Raw genomic sequence first — 12,044 nt, 5'->3', positions numbered from 1 at the left:
AGGTGGAGGAGGATTTGGAGGAGGAGGAGGAGCAGGAGCAGGAGGAGGAAGATGAGGAGGAGCAGGAGCAGGAGGAGGAGCTGGAGTAGGAGCAGGAGCAGAACGAGTACAGGAGCAGGAGCACGAGGAGGAGCAGGAGGAGGAGCAGGAGCAGTAACAAGAGGAGGTGCAGGAGCAGGAGCATGGGCAGGCGCAGGGGCAGGGGCAGGAATAGAAGCAGGAGGAGCAGGAGCAGGAACAGGAGGAGGAGGATGAGGAGGAGAAGAAGGAGGAGCAGGAACAGGAGGAGGAGTAGAAGCAGGAGAAGGAGCAGGAGCACGGGGTGGAGGAGGATCAGGAGAAGCAGGCGCAGGGTCAGGGGCAGGAGGAGGAGGTGCAGGAGGTGGAGGAAGAAGAGGAGGTGGAGAAGGAGCAGGAGGAGGAGCTGGAGTAGGAGGAGGAGGAGCAGGAGCAGGAGGAGGAGCAGGAGCATGAGGAGGAGCAGGAGCAGGAGGAGGAACAGGAGGAGGAGTTGGAGGAGCAGGAGCAGGAGGAGGAGCAGGAGGAGGAGTAGGAGCAGGAGGAGCAGGAGCAGGAGGAGGCAGAGTAATAACAAGAGGAGGAGAAGCAGCAGGAGCAGGAGGAGGAGAAGTAGGAGGAGCAGGAGCAGGGGGAGGAGCAGGAGGAGGAGCAGGAGGAGCAGGAGCAGAAGGAGCAGGAGGAGCAGGAAGAGGAGCAGGGGCAGGACCAGGTGGAGGAAGAGGAGGATGAGGAGGAGCACGAGGAGTAGCAGGAGGAGCAGGAGCAGGAGGAGCAGCAGGAGGAGCAGGAGGAGGAGGAGCAGTACGAGCAGGAGGAGGAGCAGGGTCAAAACCAGTTGGAGGAAGAGGACGAGGAGCAGGAGCAGGAGGAGGAGCAGGAGGAGGAGCAGGAGGAGCAGGAGTAGGAGGAGGAGCAGGAGGAGCAGAATGAGGAGGAGCAGGAGGAGGAGGAGCAGGAGGAGGAGGAGCAGGAGGAGGAGGAGGAGGAGCAGGAGCAGGAGGAGGAGCAGGAGGAGGAGTAGGAGCATGAGGAGCAGTAGGAGCAGGGGCAGGAGGAGGAACAGGAGGAGGAGGAGCATGGCCAGGGGAGGAGCACGAGGAGGAGCAGGGGCAGGAGCAGGAGACCGAAGGGGAGGAGGAGCATTCGCAGGAGGAGGAGAAGGAGGAGGAGCAGGAGGAGTAGGAGGAGGAGCAGGAGGAGGAGGAGGAGCAGGAGCACGGGCAGGATGAGGAGCAGGAGGAACAGGAGGAGCAGGGGCAGGAGGAGGAGCAGGAGGAGCAGGAGCAGGGGCAGGGGCAGGAGGAGGAGCAGGATGAACAGGAGCAGTGGTAGGGGCAGGAGGAGGAGCAGGTGTAGGAGCAGAATGAGGAGCAGGGGCAGGAGCATGAGGAGCAGGAGCAGGAGCAGGAGAAGGAGCAGGAGCAGGAGGTGGAGGAGGATCAGGAGAAGCAGGAGCAGGGGCAGGGGCAGGAGGAGGAGTAGCAGGAGTTGGAGGAGGATTTGTAGGAGGAGGAGGAGCAGGAGCAGGAGGAGGAAGAGGAGGAGGAGCAGGAGCAGGAGGAGGAAGAGGAGGAAGAGCAGGAGCAGGAGGAGTAGCTGGAGCAGGAGCAGGATGAGCAGGAGCAGGAGGAGGAGCAGGGGCAGGAGGAGGAGAAGGAGGAGGAGCAGGAGGTGGAGGAGGAAGAGGAGGAGGAGCAGGAGCAAGAGGAATAGTTGGAGTAGGAGCATGATCAGCAGGAGTAGGCGTAGGTGAAGGGACAGGAGGGGGAGCAGGAGAGGAGCAGAAGGTGGAGGAGGAAGAGGAGGAGGAGCAGGAGCAGGAGGAATAGCTGGAGTAGGAGCATGAGCAGCAGGAGCAGGAGTAGGTGCAGGGGCAGCAGGAGGAGTAGGAGGACGAGCAGGAGAAGGAGCCGGAGCAGGAGGTGGAGGAGGATCAGAAGCAGGAGCAGGAGCAGAGGCAGGAGGAGGAGGAGCAGGTGGTGGAGGAGGAACAGGAGGAGGAGCAGGAGCAGGAGGAGGAGGCGGAGTAGGAGCAGGAGGAGCAGGAGCAGGAGGAGGAGCAGGCAGAGTAGCAGGGGTAGGAGGAGGAGCAGCAGGATCAGGAGCAGGAGCAGGAGGAGCAGGAGGAGGAGCAGGGGCAGGAGCAGGAGGAGGAAGAGGAGGAGAAGCATGAGCAGGAGGAGGAGCAGGAGGAGAAGCAGGAGGAGCAGGAGCAGGAGGAGCAGGAGGAGCAGGAGCAGCAGGACGAGGAGCAGTGGCAGGAGCAGGTGGAGGAAGAGCAGGAGGAGCAGGTGGAGGAGCAGGAGGAGTAGCAGGAGGAGGAGCAGGAGGAGCAGGAGGAGCAGGAGCAGGAGGAGCAGGAGGAGCAGGAGGAGCAGGAGGAGGAGCAGGGGCAGGAGCAGGAGGAGGTAGAGGAGGAGTAGCAGGAGCTCGTGGAGGAGCAGGTGGAGGAGCTGGAGTAGGAGCAGGAGGATCAGGAGCAGGAGAATTAGCAGAGGCAAGAGGAGGAGCAGGCGGAGGAGCAGGGGCAGGAGGAGGAGCAGGAGGAGGAGCAGGAACAGGAGCAAGAGCAGGAGGTGGAGGAGGATCAGCAGAAGCAGGAGCAGGGGGAGGGGCAAGAGGAGGAGGACCAGGATGTGTAGGTGGAATAGTAGGAGGAGCAGGAGCAGGAGGTGGAGCAAGAGGAGGAGCAGGAGGAGGAGCATCAGGAGGAGGAGCATCAGGAGGAGGAGCAGGAGGTGGAGCATGAACAGGAGCAGAAGGAGGAGCAGGAGAAGCAGGAGCAGGAGGAGAAGCAGGAGGTGGAGCAGGAGGAGAAGCAGGAGGAAGAGCAGGAGCAGGAAGAGGAGGAGCATGAGCAGGAGCAGGAGCAGAAGGAGGAGGATGAGCAGGAGCAGGAGCAGGGGTGGAGGAGGTGCAAAGGAGCAGCAGGAAGAGGAGCAGGAGCAGGTGCAGGAAAAGGAGCAGGAGCAGGAAGAGGAGGGGACGAGCAAGAGCAGGAGCAGAAGGAGGAGCAGGAGCATGTTCAGGAGGAGGAGCAGGAGCAGGAGCAGGGGCAGGAGGAGGAGCAAGAGGAGGAGCAGGAGGAGGAGCAGCAGGAGGAGGAGCAGGAGGAGGAGCAGGAGAAGTAGGAGCAGGAGGAGAAACAGGAGGAGGAACAGGAGGAGAAACAGGAGGAGGAGCAGGAAGAGGGGGAGGAGGAGGAGGAGCAGAAGCAGGAGCAGAAGGAGGAGCAGGAGCAGGTGCAGGAGGAGGAGCAGGAGCAGGAGCAGGAACAAGAGGAGGTGCAGGAGCAGGAGCATGGGCAGGCGCAGGGGCAGGGGCAGGGGCAGGAATAGGAGCAGGAGGAGCAGGAGCAGGAACAGGAGGAGGAGAATGAGGAGGACCAGGAACAGGAGGAGGAGCAGGAGCAGGAGAAGGAGCAGGAGCAGGAGGTGGAGGAGGATCAGGAAAAGCAGGCGCAGGGGTAGGGGCAGGAGGAGGAGGTGAAGGAGGTGGAGGAAGAAGAGGAGGAGCAGCAGGAGCAGGAGGAGGAGCAGGAGGAGCAGAAGGAGCAGGAGGAGGAGCAGGGACAGGAACAGGAGGAGGAAGAGTTGGAGTAGCAGGAGCAGGAGGAGGAGCAGGAGGAGGAGCAGGAGGAGCAGGAGCAGGAGGAGCAGGAGGAGCAGGGGCAGGAGGAGGAGCAGGAGGAGGAGGATGAGCAGGAGTAGGAGCAGGAGGATCAGGAGTAGGAGGAGGAGCAGGAGGAGGAGTAGGAGGAGGAGCAGGAGGAGGAGTAGGAGGAGCAGGAGGAGGAGGAGCAGGAGGAGCAGGAGGAGCAGGGGCAGGAGGAGGAGCAGGAGGAGGATTAGGGGCAGGAGGAGGAGCAGGAGGAGGAGCAGGAAAAGGAGCAGGAGCAGGAGGTTGAGGAGGATCAGGAGAAGCAGGAGCAGGGGCAGGGGCAGGAGGAGGAGGAGCAGGAGGTGGAGGAGGGAGAGGAGGAGGAGCAGGAGCAGGAGGAGGAGCTGGAGTAGGAGCAGGAGGAGCAGGAGCAGGAGTAGGTGCAGGGTCAGGAGGAGGAGCTGGAGGAGGAGCAGGAGAAGGAGCAGTTGCAGGAGGTGGAGGAGCATCAGGAGAAGCAGGAGCAGGAGCAGGGGCAGAAGGAGGATGAGCAGGAGATGGAGGAGGAATAGGAGGAAGAGCAGGAGCCGGAGTAGGAGCAGGAGGAGTAGCAGGGGCAGGACCAGGTGGAGGAAAGGAGGAGGAGCAGGAGCAGGAGGAGGAGCAGGAGAAGGAGGAGGCGCAGGAGGTGCAGGAGGATCAGGAGAAGCAGGAGCAGGAGCAGGGGCAGGAGGAGAAGGAGCAGGAGGTGGAGGAGGAAGAGGAGGAGGAGCAGGAGCAGGAGTAGGAGCTGGAGTAGGAGCAGGAGGAGCAGGAGCAGGAGGAGGAGCAGGAGGAGGAGCAGGGGCAGGAAGAGGAGCAGCAGGAGCAGGAGGAGGAGGAGGAGCAGGAGGAGTAGGAGCAGGAGGAGCAGGAGGAGCAGGAGGAGCAGGAGGAGGAGCAGGGGCAGGAGCAGGAGGAGGAAGAGGAGGAGTAACAGGAGCAGGAGGAGGAGCAGGAGGAGGAGCAGGGGCAGGACCAGGTGGAGGAAGAGGAGCAGGAGGAAGAGCGGGAAGAGGAGCAGGAGGAGCAGGAGGAGGAGGAGCAGGAGGAGCAGGAGGAGCAGGGGCAGGAGGAGGAGGAAGAGGAGCAGGAAGTGGAGCAGGAAGAGCAGGAGCAGGAGGAGGAGCAGGAGGAGGAGTAGGAGCAGGGACAGGAGGAGGAACATGAGGAGGAGGAGGAGCAGGGGCAGTAGGAGGAGCAGGAGGAGGAGCTGGGGCAGGTGCAGGAGTCGGAAGAGGTGGAGGAGCATTTGCAGGAGTAGGAGCAGGAGGAGGAGCAGGAGGAGCAGGAGGAGGAGCAAGAGGAGGAGCAAGAGGAGCAGAAGAAGGAGGAGGAGCAGGAGGAGCAGGAGTAGCAGGGGCAGGAGGAGGAGCAGGAAGAGCAGGAGCAGGGACAGGGGCAGGAGGAGGAGCAGGATGAACAGGATCAGTGGTAGGGGCAGGAGGAGGAGTAGGAATAGGAGAAGAAGGAGGAGCAGGGACCGGAGGAGGAGGAGCAGGAGCAGGAGCAGGAGAAGGAGCAGGAGCAGGGGGTGGAGGAGGATCAGGAGAAGCAGGAGCAGGGGCAGAAACAGGAGGAGGAGGAGCAGGAGGTGGAGGAGGATTTGGAGGAGGAGGAGGAGCAGGAGCAGGAGGAGGAAGATGAGGAGGAGCAGGAGCAGGAGGAGGAGCTGGAGTAGGAGCAGGAGTAGCAGGAACAGGAGGAGGAGCAGGGGCAGGAGGAGGAGCAGGAGGAGGATTAGGGGCAGGAGGAGGAGCAGGAAGAGGAGCAGGAAAAGGAGCAGGAGCAGGAGGTTGAGGAGGATCAGGAGAAGCAGGAGCAGGGGCAGGGGCAGGAGGAGGAGGAGCAGGAGGTGGAGGAGGGAGAGGAGGAAGAGCAGGAGCAGGAGCAGGAGGAGTAGCTGGAGTAGGAGCAGGAGGAGCAGGAGCAGGAGTAGGTGCAGGGTCAGGAGGAGGAGCAGGAGGAGGAGCAGGAGAAGGAGCAGTTGCAGGAGGTGGAGGAGCATCAGGAGAAGCAGGAGCAGGAGCAGGGGCAGAAGGAGGATGAGCAGGAGATGGAGGAGGAATAGGAGGAAGAGCAGGAGCCGGAGTAGGAGCAGGAGGAGTAGCAGGGGCAGGACGAGGAGCAGCAGGAGCAGGAGGAGAAGCAGGGGCAGCACCAGGTGGAGGAAGAGGAGGAGGAGCAGGAGCAGGAGGAGGTGCAGGAGGAGCAGCAGGAGGAGTAGGAGCAGAAGGAGGAGGAGGAGCTGGAGGAGGAGCAGGGGCAGGACCAGGTGGAGGAAGAGGAGGAGGAGCAGGAGCAGGAGGAGGAGCAGGAGGAGGAGCAGGAGGAGGAGGAGCAGGAGGAGCAGGAGGAGCAGGGGCAGGAGGAGGAGGAAGAGGAGCAGGAGGAGGAGCAGGAGGAGCAGGAGCAGGGACAGGGGCAGGAGGAGGAGCCTGATGAACAGGAGCAGTGGTAGGGTCAGGAGGAGGAGCAGGAGTAGGAGCAGAAGCGGGATCAGGGGCAGGAGGAGGAGGAGCAGGAGCAGGAGCAGGAGCAGGAGAAGGAGCAGGAGCAGGGGGTGGAGGAGGATCAGGAGAAGCAGGAGTAGAGGCATGGGGAGGAGCAGGAGCAGACACAAGAGGAGGAGCAGGGGCAGGAGGAATAGCTGGAGTAGGAACATGAGCAGCAGGAGCAGGAGTAGGTGCCGGGGCACAGGAGGAGCAGGAGGAGGAGCAGGAGAAGGAGCAGGAGAAGGAGCAGGAGCAGGAGGTGGAGGAGGATTTGGAGGAAAAGGAGGAGCAGGAGCAGGAGGAGTAAGATGAGGAGGAGCAGGAGCAGGAGGAGGAAGAGGAGGAGGAGCAGGAGCAGGAGGAGGAGGTGGAGTAGGAGCAGGAGGAGCAGGAGTAGGAGGAGGAGCAGGGGCAGGTGGAGAACCAGGAGGTGCAGGAGTAACAGGAAGAGGGCAAGGAGCAGGAGTAGGAGGAGGAGGAGGAGAAGTAGGAGCAGGAGCAGGGGGAGGAGCAGGAGCAGACACAAGAGGAGGAGCAGGGGCAGGAGGAATAACTGGAGTAGGAGCATGAGCAGCAGGAGCAGGAGTAGGTGCAGGGGCAGGAGGAGGAGCAGGAGGAGGAGCAGGAGAAGGAGCAGGAGCAGGAGGTGGAGGAGGATCAGGAGAAGCAGGAGCAGGAGCAGGGGCAGGAGGAGGAGGAGCAGGAGGTGGAGGAGGAATAGGAGGAGGAGCAGGAGCAGGAGTAGGAGCTGCAGTAGGAGCAGGAGGAGCAGGAGCAGGAGGAGGAGCAGGAGGAGTAGCACGGGCAGGCGTAGGAACAGCAGGAGCAGTAGGAGGAGCAGGAGGAGCAGGAGGACCAGGAGCAAGAGGAGCAGGAGGAGCAGGAGGAGCAGGAGGAGCCGGAGGAGGAGCAGGCTCGGAAGAGTAGGAGTAGCAGGAGCAGGAGGAGGAGCAGGAGGAGCAGGAGCAGGAGGAGGAGCAGGAGGAGTAGCAGGAGGAGCAGGAGCAGGAGGAGCAGGAGGATCAGGGGCAGGAGGAGTAGCAGGAGGAGTAGCAGGAGGAGGATGAGGAGCAGGAGTAGGAGCAGGAGGAGCAGGAGCAGGAGGAGGAGCAGGAGGAGGAGTAGGAGGAGCAGGAGGAGGAGGAGCAGGGGCAGGAGGAGGAGCAGGAGGACGAGCGGGAGGAGTAAGAGGAGGAGGAGGAGGAGGAGGAGGAAGAGGAGGAGGAGCAGGGGCAGGAGGAGCACTGGTAGGGGCAGGAGGAGGAGCAGGATTAGGAGCAGGAGGAGCAGGAGCAGGAGGAGGAGCAGGAGGAGGAGTAGGAGGAGCAGGAGGAGGAGGTGCAGGAGGAGCAGGAGGAGCAGGGGCAGGAGGAGGGCAGGAGGAGGAGGAGCAGGGGCAGGAGGAGGAGCAGGAGGACGAGCGGGAGGAGTAAGAGGAGGAGGAGGAGCAGGAGGAGGAAGAGGAGGAGGAGCAGGGGCAGGAGGAGCACTGGTAGGGGCAGGAGGAGGAGCAGGATTAGGAGCAGAAGGAGAAGCAGGGGCAGGAGCAGAAGGAGCAGGAGCAGGAGCAGGAGAATGAGCAGGAGCAGGAGGTGGTGGAGGATCAGGACAAGCAGGAGCAGGGGCAGGGGCAGTGGTAGGAGGAGGAGGAGCAGGAGCAGGAGGAGGAAGAGGAGGAGGAGCAGGAGCAGGAGGAGGAAGAGGAGGAGGAGCAGGAGCAGGAGGAGGAGCTGGAGTAGGAGCAGGAGGAGCAGGGACATGAAGAGGAGCAGGAGGAGGAGCAAGGGCAGGAGAAGGAGCAGTGGCAGGAGGAGGAGCAGGAGCAGGGGCAGGGGCCAGTGCAGGAGGAGGAACAGGGACAGGAGCAGGGGCAGGAGGATGAGCAAGAGGAGGAGCAGGGGCAGGAGGAGGAGCAAGAGGAGGAGCAGGGGCAGGAGGACGTGCAAGAGGAGGAGCAGGAGGAGGAGCAGCAGGAGGAAGAGCAGGAGGAGGAGCAGGAGCAGGGGGAGTAGGAGGAGGAGCAGGACCAGGAGCAATGAGCAGGAACTAGAGGAGGTGCAGGAGCAGGAGCATGGGCAGGCGCAGGGGGAGCGGCTGGAATAGGAGCAGGAGGAGCAGGAGCAGGAACAGGAGGAGGAGAATGAGGAAGAGCAGGAGGAGGAGCAGGAACAGGAGGAGGAGCAGGAGCAGGAGAAGAGCAGGAGCAGGAGGTGGAGGAGTATCAGTAGAAGCAGGCACAGGGGCAGGGGCAGGAGGAGGAGGACCAAGAGGTGGAGGAAGAAGAGTAGGAGGAGCAGGAGCAGGAGGAGGAGTTGGAGTAGGAGCAGGAGGAGCAGGAGCAGGAGGAGGAGCAGGGGCAAGAAGAGGAGCAGGTGCAGGAGGAGGAGCAGGAGGAGGAGCAGGAGGAGGAGCAGGAGTAGATGGAGCAGGAGTAGGAGGAGCAGGAGCAGGAGGAGGAGGAGATGAGGAGGAGCAGGAGGAGGAGCAGGAACAGGAGGAGGAGCATGAGGAGGAGCAGGAGCAGGAGGAGGAGCAGGAGGTGGAGGAAGAAGAGTAGGAGGAGCAGGAGCAGGAGGAGGAGCTGGAGTAGGAGCAGGAGGAGCAGGAGCAGGAGGAGGAGCAGGGGCAAGAAGAGGAGCAGGTGCAGGAGGAGGAGCAGGAGGAGGAGCAGGAGTAGGAGCAGGAGGAGTAGGAGTAGGAGGAGCAGGAGTAGGATGAGGAGGAGGAGAATGAGGAGGAGCAGGAGGAGGAGCAGGAGCAGGAGGAGGAGCATGTTGAGGAGCAGGAGTAGGAGGAGGAGCAAGAGGTGGAGGAGGAAGAGGAGGAGGAGCAGGAGCAGGAGGAGGACCTGGAGTAGGAGCAGGAGTAGCAGGAGCAGGAGGAGGAGCAGGAGGAGGACTAGGCGGTGCAGGAGGAGGAGGAGCAGGAGGAGCAGGAGGAGCATGGGCAGGAGGAGGAACAGGAGGAGGAGGAGCAGGGGCAGGAGGAGGAGCAGGAGGAGGAGCAGGTGCAGGAGCTGGAGACGGAAGAGGCGGAGGAGCTGTCGTAGGAGGAGGAGCAGGAGGAGCAGGAGGAGGAGCAGGAGGAGCGGGAGGAGGAGGAATAGGAGGAGCAGGAGGAGCAGGAGCAGGGGCAGGGGCAGGAGGAGGAGCAGGAGGAAGAGGAGCAGTGGTATGGGCATGAGGAGGAGTAGGAGGAGGAGCAGAAGGAGGAGCAGGGGCAGGAGCAAGAGGAGCAGGAGCAGGAGCAGGAGAAGGAGCAGGAGCAGGAGGTGGAGGAGCGTCAGGAGAAGCAGGAGCAGGGGCAGGGGCAGGAGGAGCAGGAGCAGGAGGTGGAGGAGGATTTGGAGCAGAAGGAGCAGGAGCAGGAAGAGGAAGAGGAGGAGGAGCAGGAGGGGGAAGAGGAGGAGGAGCAGGAGCAGGAGGAGGAGCTGGAGTAGGAGCAGGAGGAGCAGGAGGAGGAGCAGGGGCAGGAGGAGGAGCAGGAGGAGGGGCAGGGGCAGGAGCAGGAGCAGGGGCAGGAGGAGGAAGAGGAGCAGGAGCAGGAGGGGGAAGAGGAGGAGGAGCAGGAGCAGGAGGAGGAGCTGGAGTAGGAGCAGGAGGAGCAGGAGGAGGAACAGGAACAGGAGGAGGAGCAGGAGGAGGAGGATGAATATGAGCAGGAGCAGGAGCAGGGGCAGGTGCAGGGGCATGGGCAGGGGCAGGGGCAGGCGCAGGAAGAGGAGCAGGAGGAGCAGGAACAGGAGGAGGAGCAGGAGGAGGATCAGGAGCAGGAGCAGTGGCAGGAGGATTTCTTTAGCCCAGTAATTTGAGGCCAGTCTGGGTAGTTACTAGTAAGTCTCTTGCGGGTTAGGAGAAAGACAGAGATCATGGTGGAACAATGTCCAACAGTTTTAGGTACAAACTCTAGAGCCAGACTGAGGACCAGAGTTTTCAACTTGTTAACCATATGATTTTGTGTAAGTCACACAACCTTTCTGTGTTTGTATCTACTTGAGTAAATTGGGAATACAGCAATTAACTCATTCAATGTTATGATCAAATGAATTAATATATCGGAATGCTAAAAACATCAGCCATCACTCAGTAAGAGTCACTATGTTTTTAAGCAATTATGGTTGCAATGACAAACTATGAAAATGAAGCTAGGACAGTGGCACGTGCCTGTAAGACCAGCACTTGGGAGGCTGAGGCTGAGGAGGATGTATTTCTAGATTAGCTTGAGCTAGCTTCCTAGTGAGCTTGAGGCTAGCCTGGGCTATCATCAGGTAAGGTCATCTGAGAAAAAAGGGAAGGCATTTGTGGTTCCGTCTGAAGATGGGGATGAGCAACAGCTGCTGGCTTCCTTCCTCGTCCTATCCCTGGTGATGATACAGAAGCCGGGCAGAAGGAGTTGCATTTCCAAATAGCTGTCAGCAATGAATATTTTGTTTGGTGACTGTACTGGGGTTTAAACCCAGGGCCCTGTGTGTGTAGGGCAAACACTGTGTCCTACATTGCCAGTCCTGTGACAACAAAAAAGTTCTTGATTGTTTGGCCCTTAGATGACCTGTATGGTGTTCAACCTTTTTTGCATTTCAACATGATGTTGCAATCTATGTTGGGCTGCACTGTTATGTATCCTGAGATCCCCACAGGTTTGATATGTCTGGGAGTAAGACATTCAGGGCCATGGGTGGAGACTCAGCTGAGGTATTTTCTTAATGACATCTACTTTCTTTGTGTTTTCTGGAAGGCTCAGTATCTATCTTGTAAATATCATGGGAAAGAAACTTGGCAGGCCTGGCCCAGTGACAAGTCAAAGAGACTTAGAGATGTCAAGGCTTAAGTGGAGTGGGACAGTCTCATGGAAATCAAGGCTGGCCCATAACTGAGCAATCCCTGCGCACCCCTCTCCCCACTCTCTAGCGTGCAATAGCAACAAATTTCACTCTTGCCTTGACCTTTATTCACTGCAGACGAATGGCTAATGGAGAAGTTCTGGAAGTTTTGAGGTAGAGTAACAAGCAAAAGGAAGGGAGGTGATTGGCTGAGCTCAGCTTCAGAAATTCACTACCTTAAAAAGTACCAACCTCCAACTCTAACCTGTCTTCTTGTGGTCTCATGGCTCCGTTGCTTTGTATTATAATGCTAAATTTTGTACCTGAAGGTCTGGGCCTACAAGTGAATTCTCACCTTTACAGGCTTTTGTCATGCAAAGCCTTGTTCTTTGATTTAAAATTATTGGTAAGATAAAACTGGCTGCAGACAAAAAGAGGGAGATTGGCAAGACCAACAAGACAGGTAATGTATGCACTGATCCTGCTACTTGAGAACAGCTCTGAGACTGGCTGAGACATAAAAAAATGTTTTGGCCTGGCCAAAGGATCTTGTTGACTCCAAAATCCTCAAGACTTCTCATACCATTCTTTTACATGGTATAAATAAAAATTGATACTACAAACTGCTATACTCTAAACTATTAAAGAAAGACAGAAGTCTTTCATCTGCTCAAACAAAGAACAGAAAAATCATCCTTGATAGATCTGTGTGTGTTGCCCACTCCACACAAAAGTGCACAGCCATGCCTGGGTCCAAGCCTTTCTTTGTACCTCAGCCTCAGGTAGACTCTTCAGACAGGGGCAAAAAGCAGCCACATTCTTCACCAAAATACCATAAGAACAGTGTCTAGGCCACATACTAAAAGTCTTTCCCTCTGAAACCTCTTGAGCCAGGTCTCTGCAGTTCAAATTAGCCTCAGTACCACTGTCTTACATAGGATGGCCTATTAAGCCCCAATTAAATGTTTCATCTGCTTTCCAAAGTCCCCAAATCCACATTCCTCCAAACAAAAGCACGGTCAGGCCTTCCACAGCAATACCCCCATCCCTGGTTCCAACTTCTGTCTTAG

Source organism: Rattus norvegicus, chromosome X (genome assembly GCF_036323735.1).
Source record: "Rattus norvegicus strain BN/NHsdMcwi chromosome X, GRCr8, whole genome shotgun sequence".
NCBI classification, from domain to species: Eukaryota; Metazoa; Chordata; class Mammalia; order Rodentia; family Muridae; genus Rattus; species Rattus norvegicus.
This window is presented reverse-complemented; position numbering follows the sequence as displayed.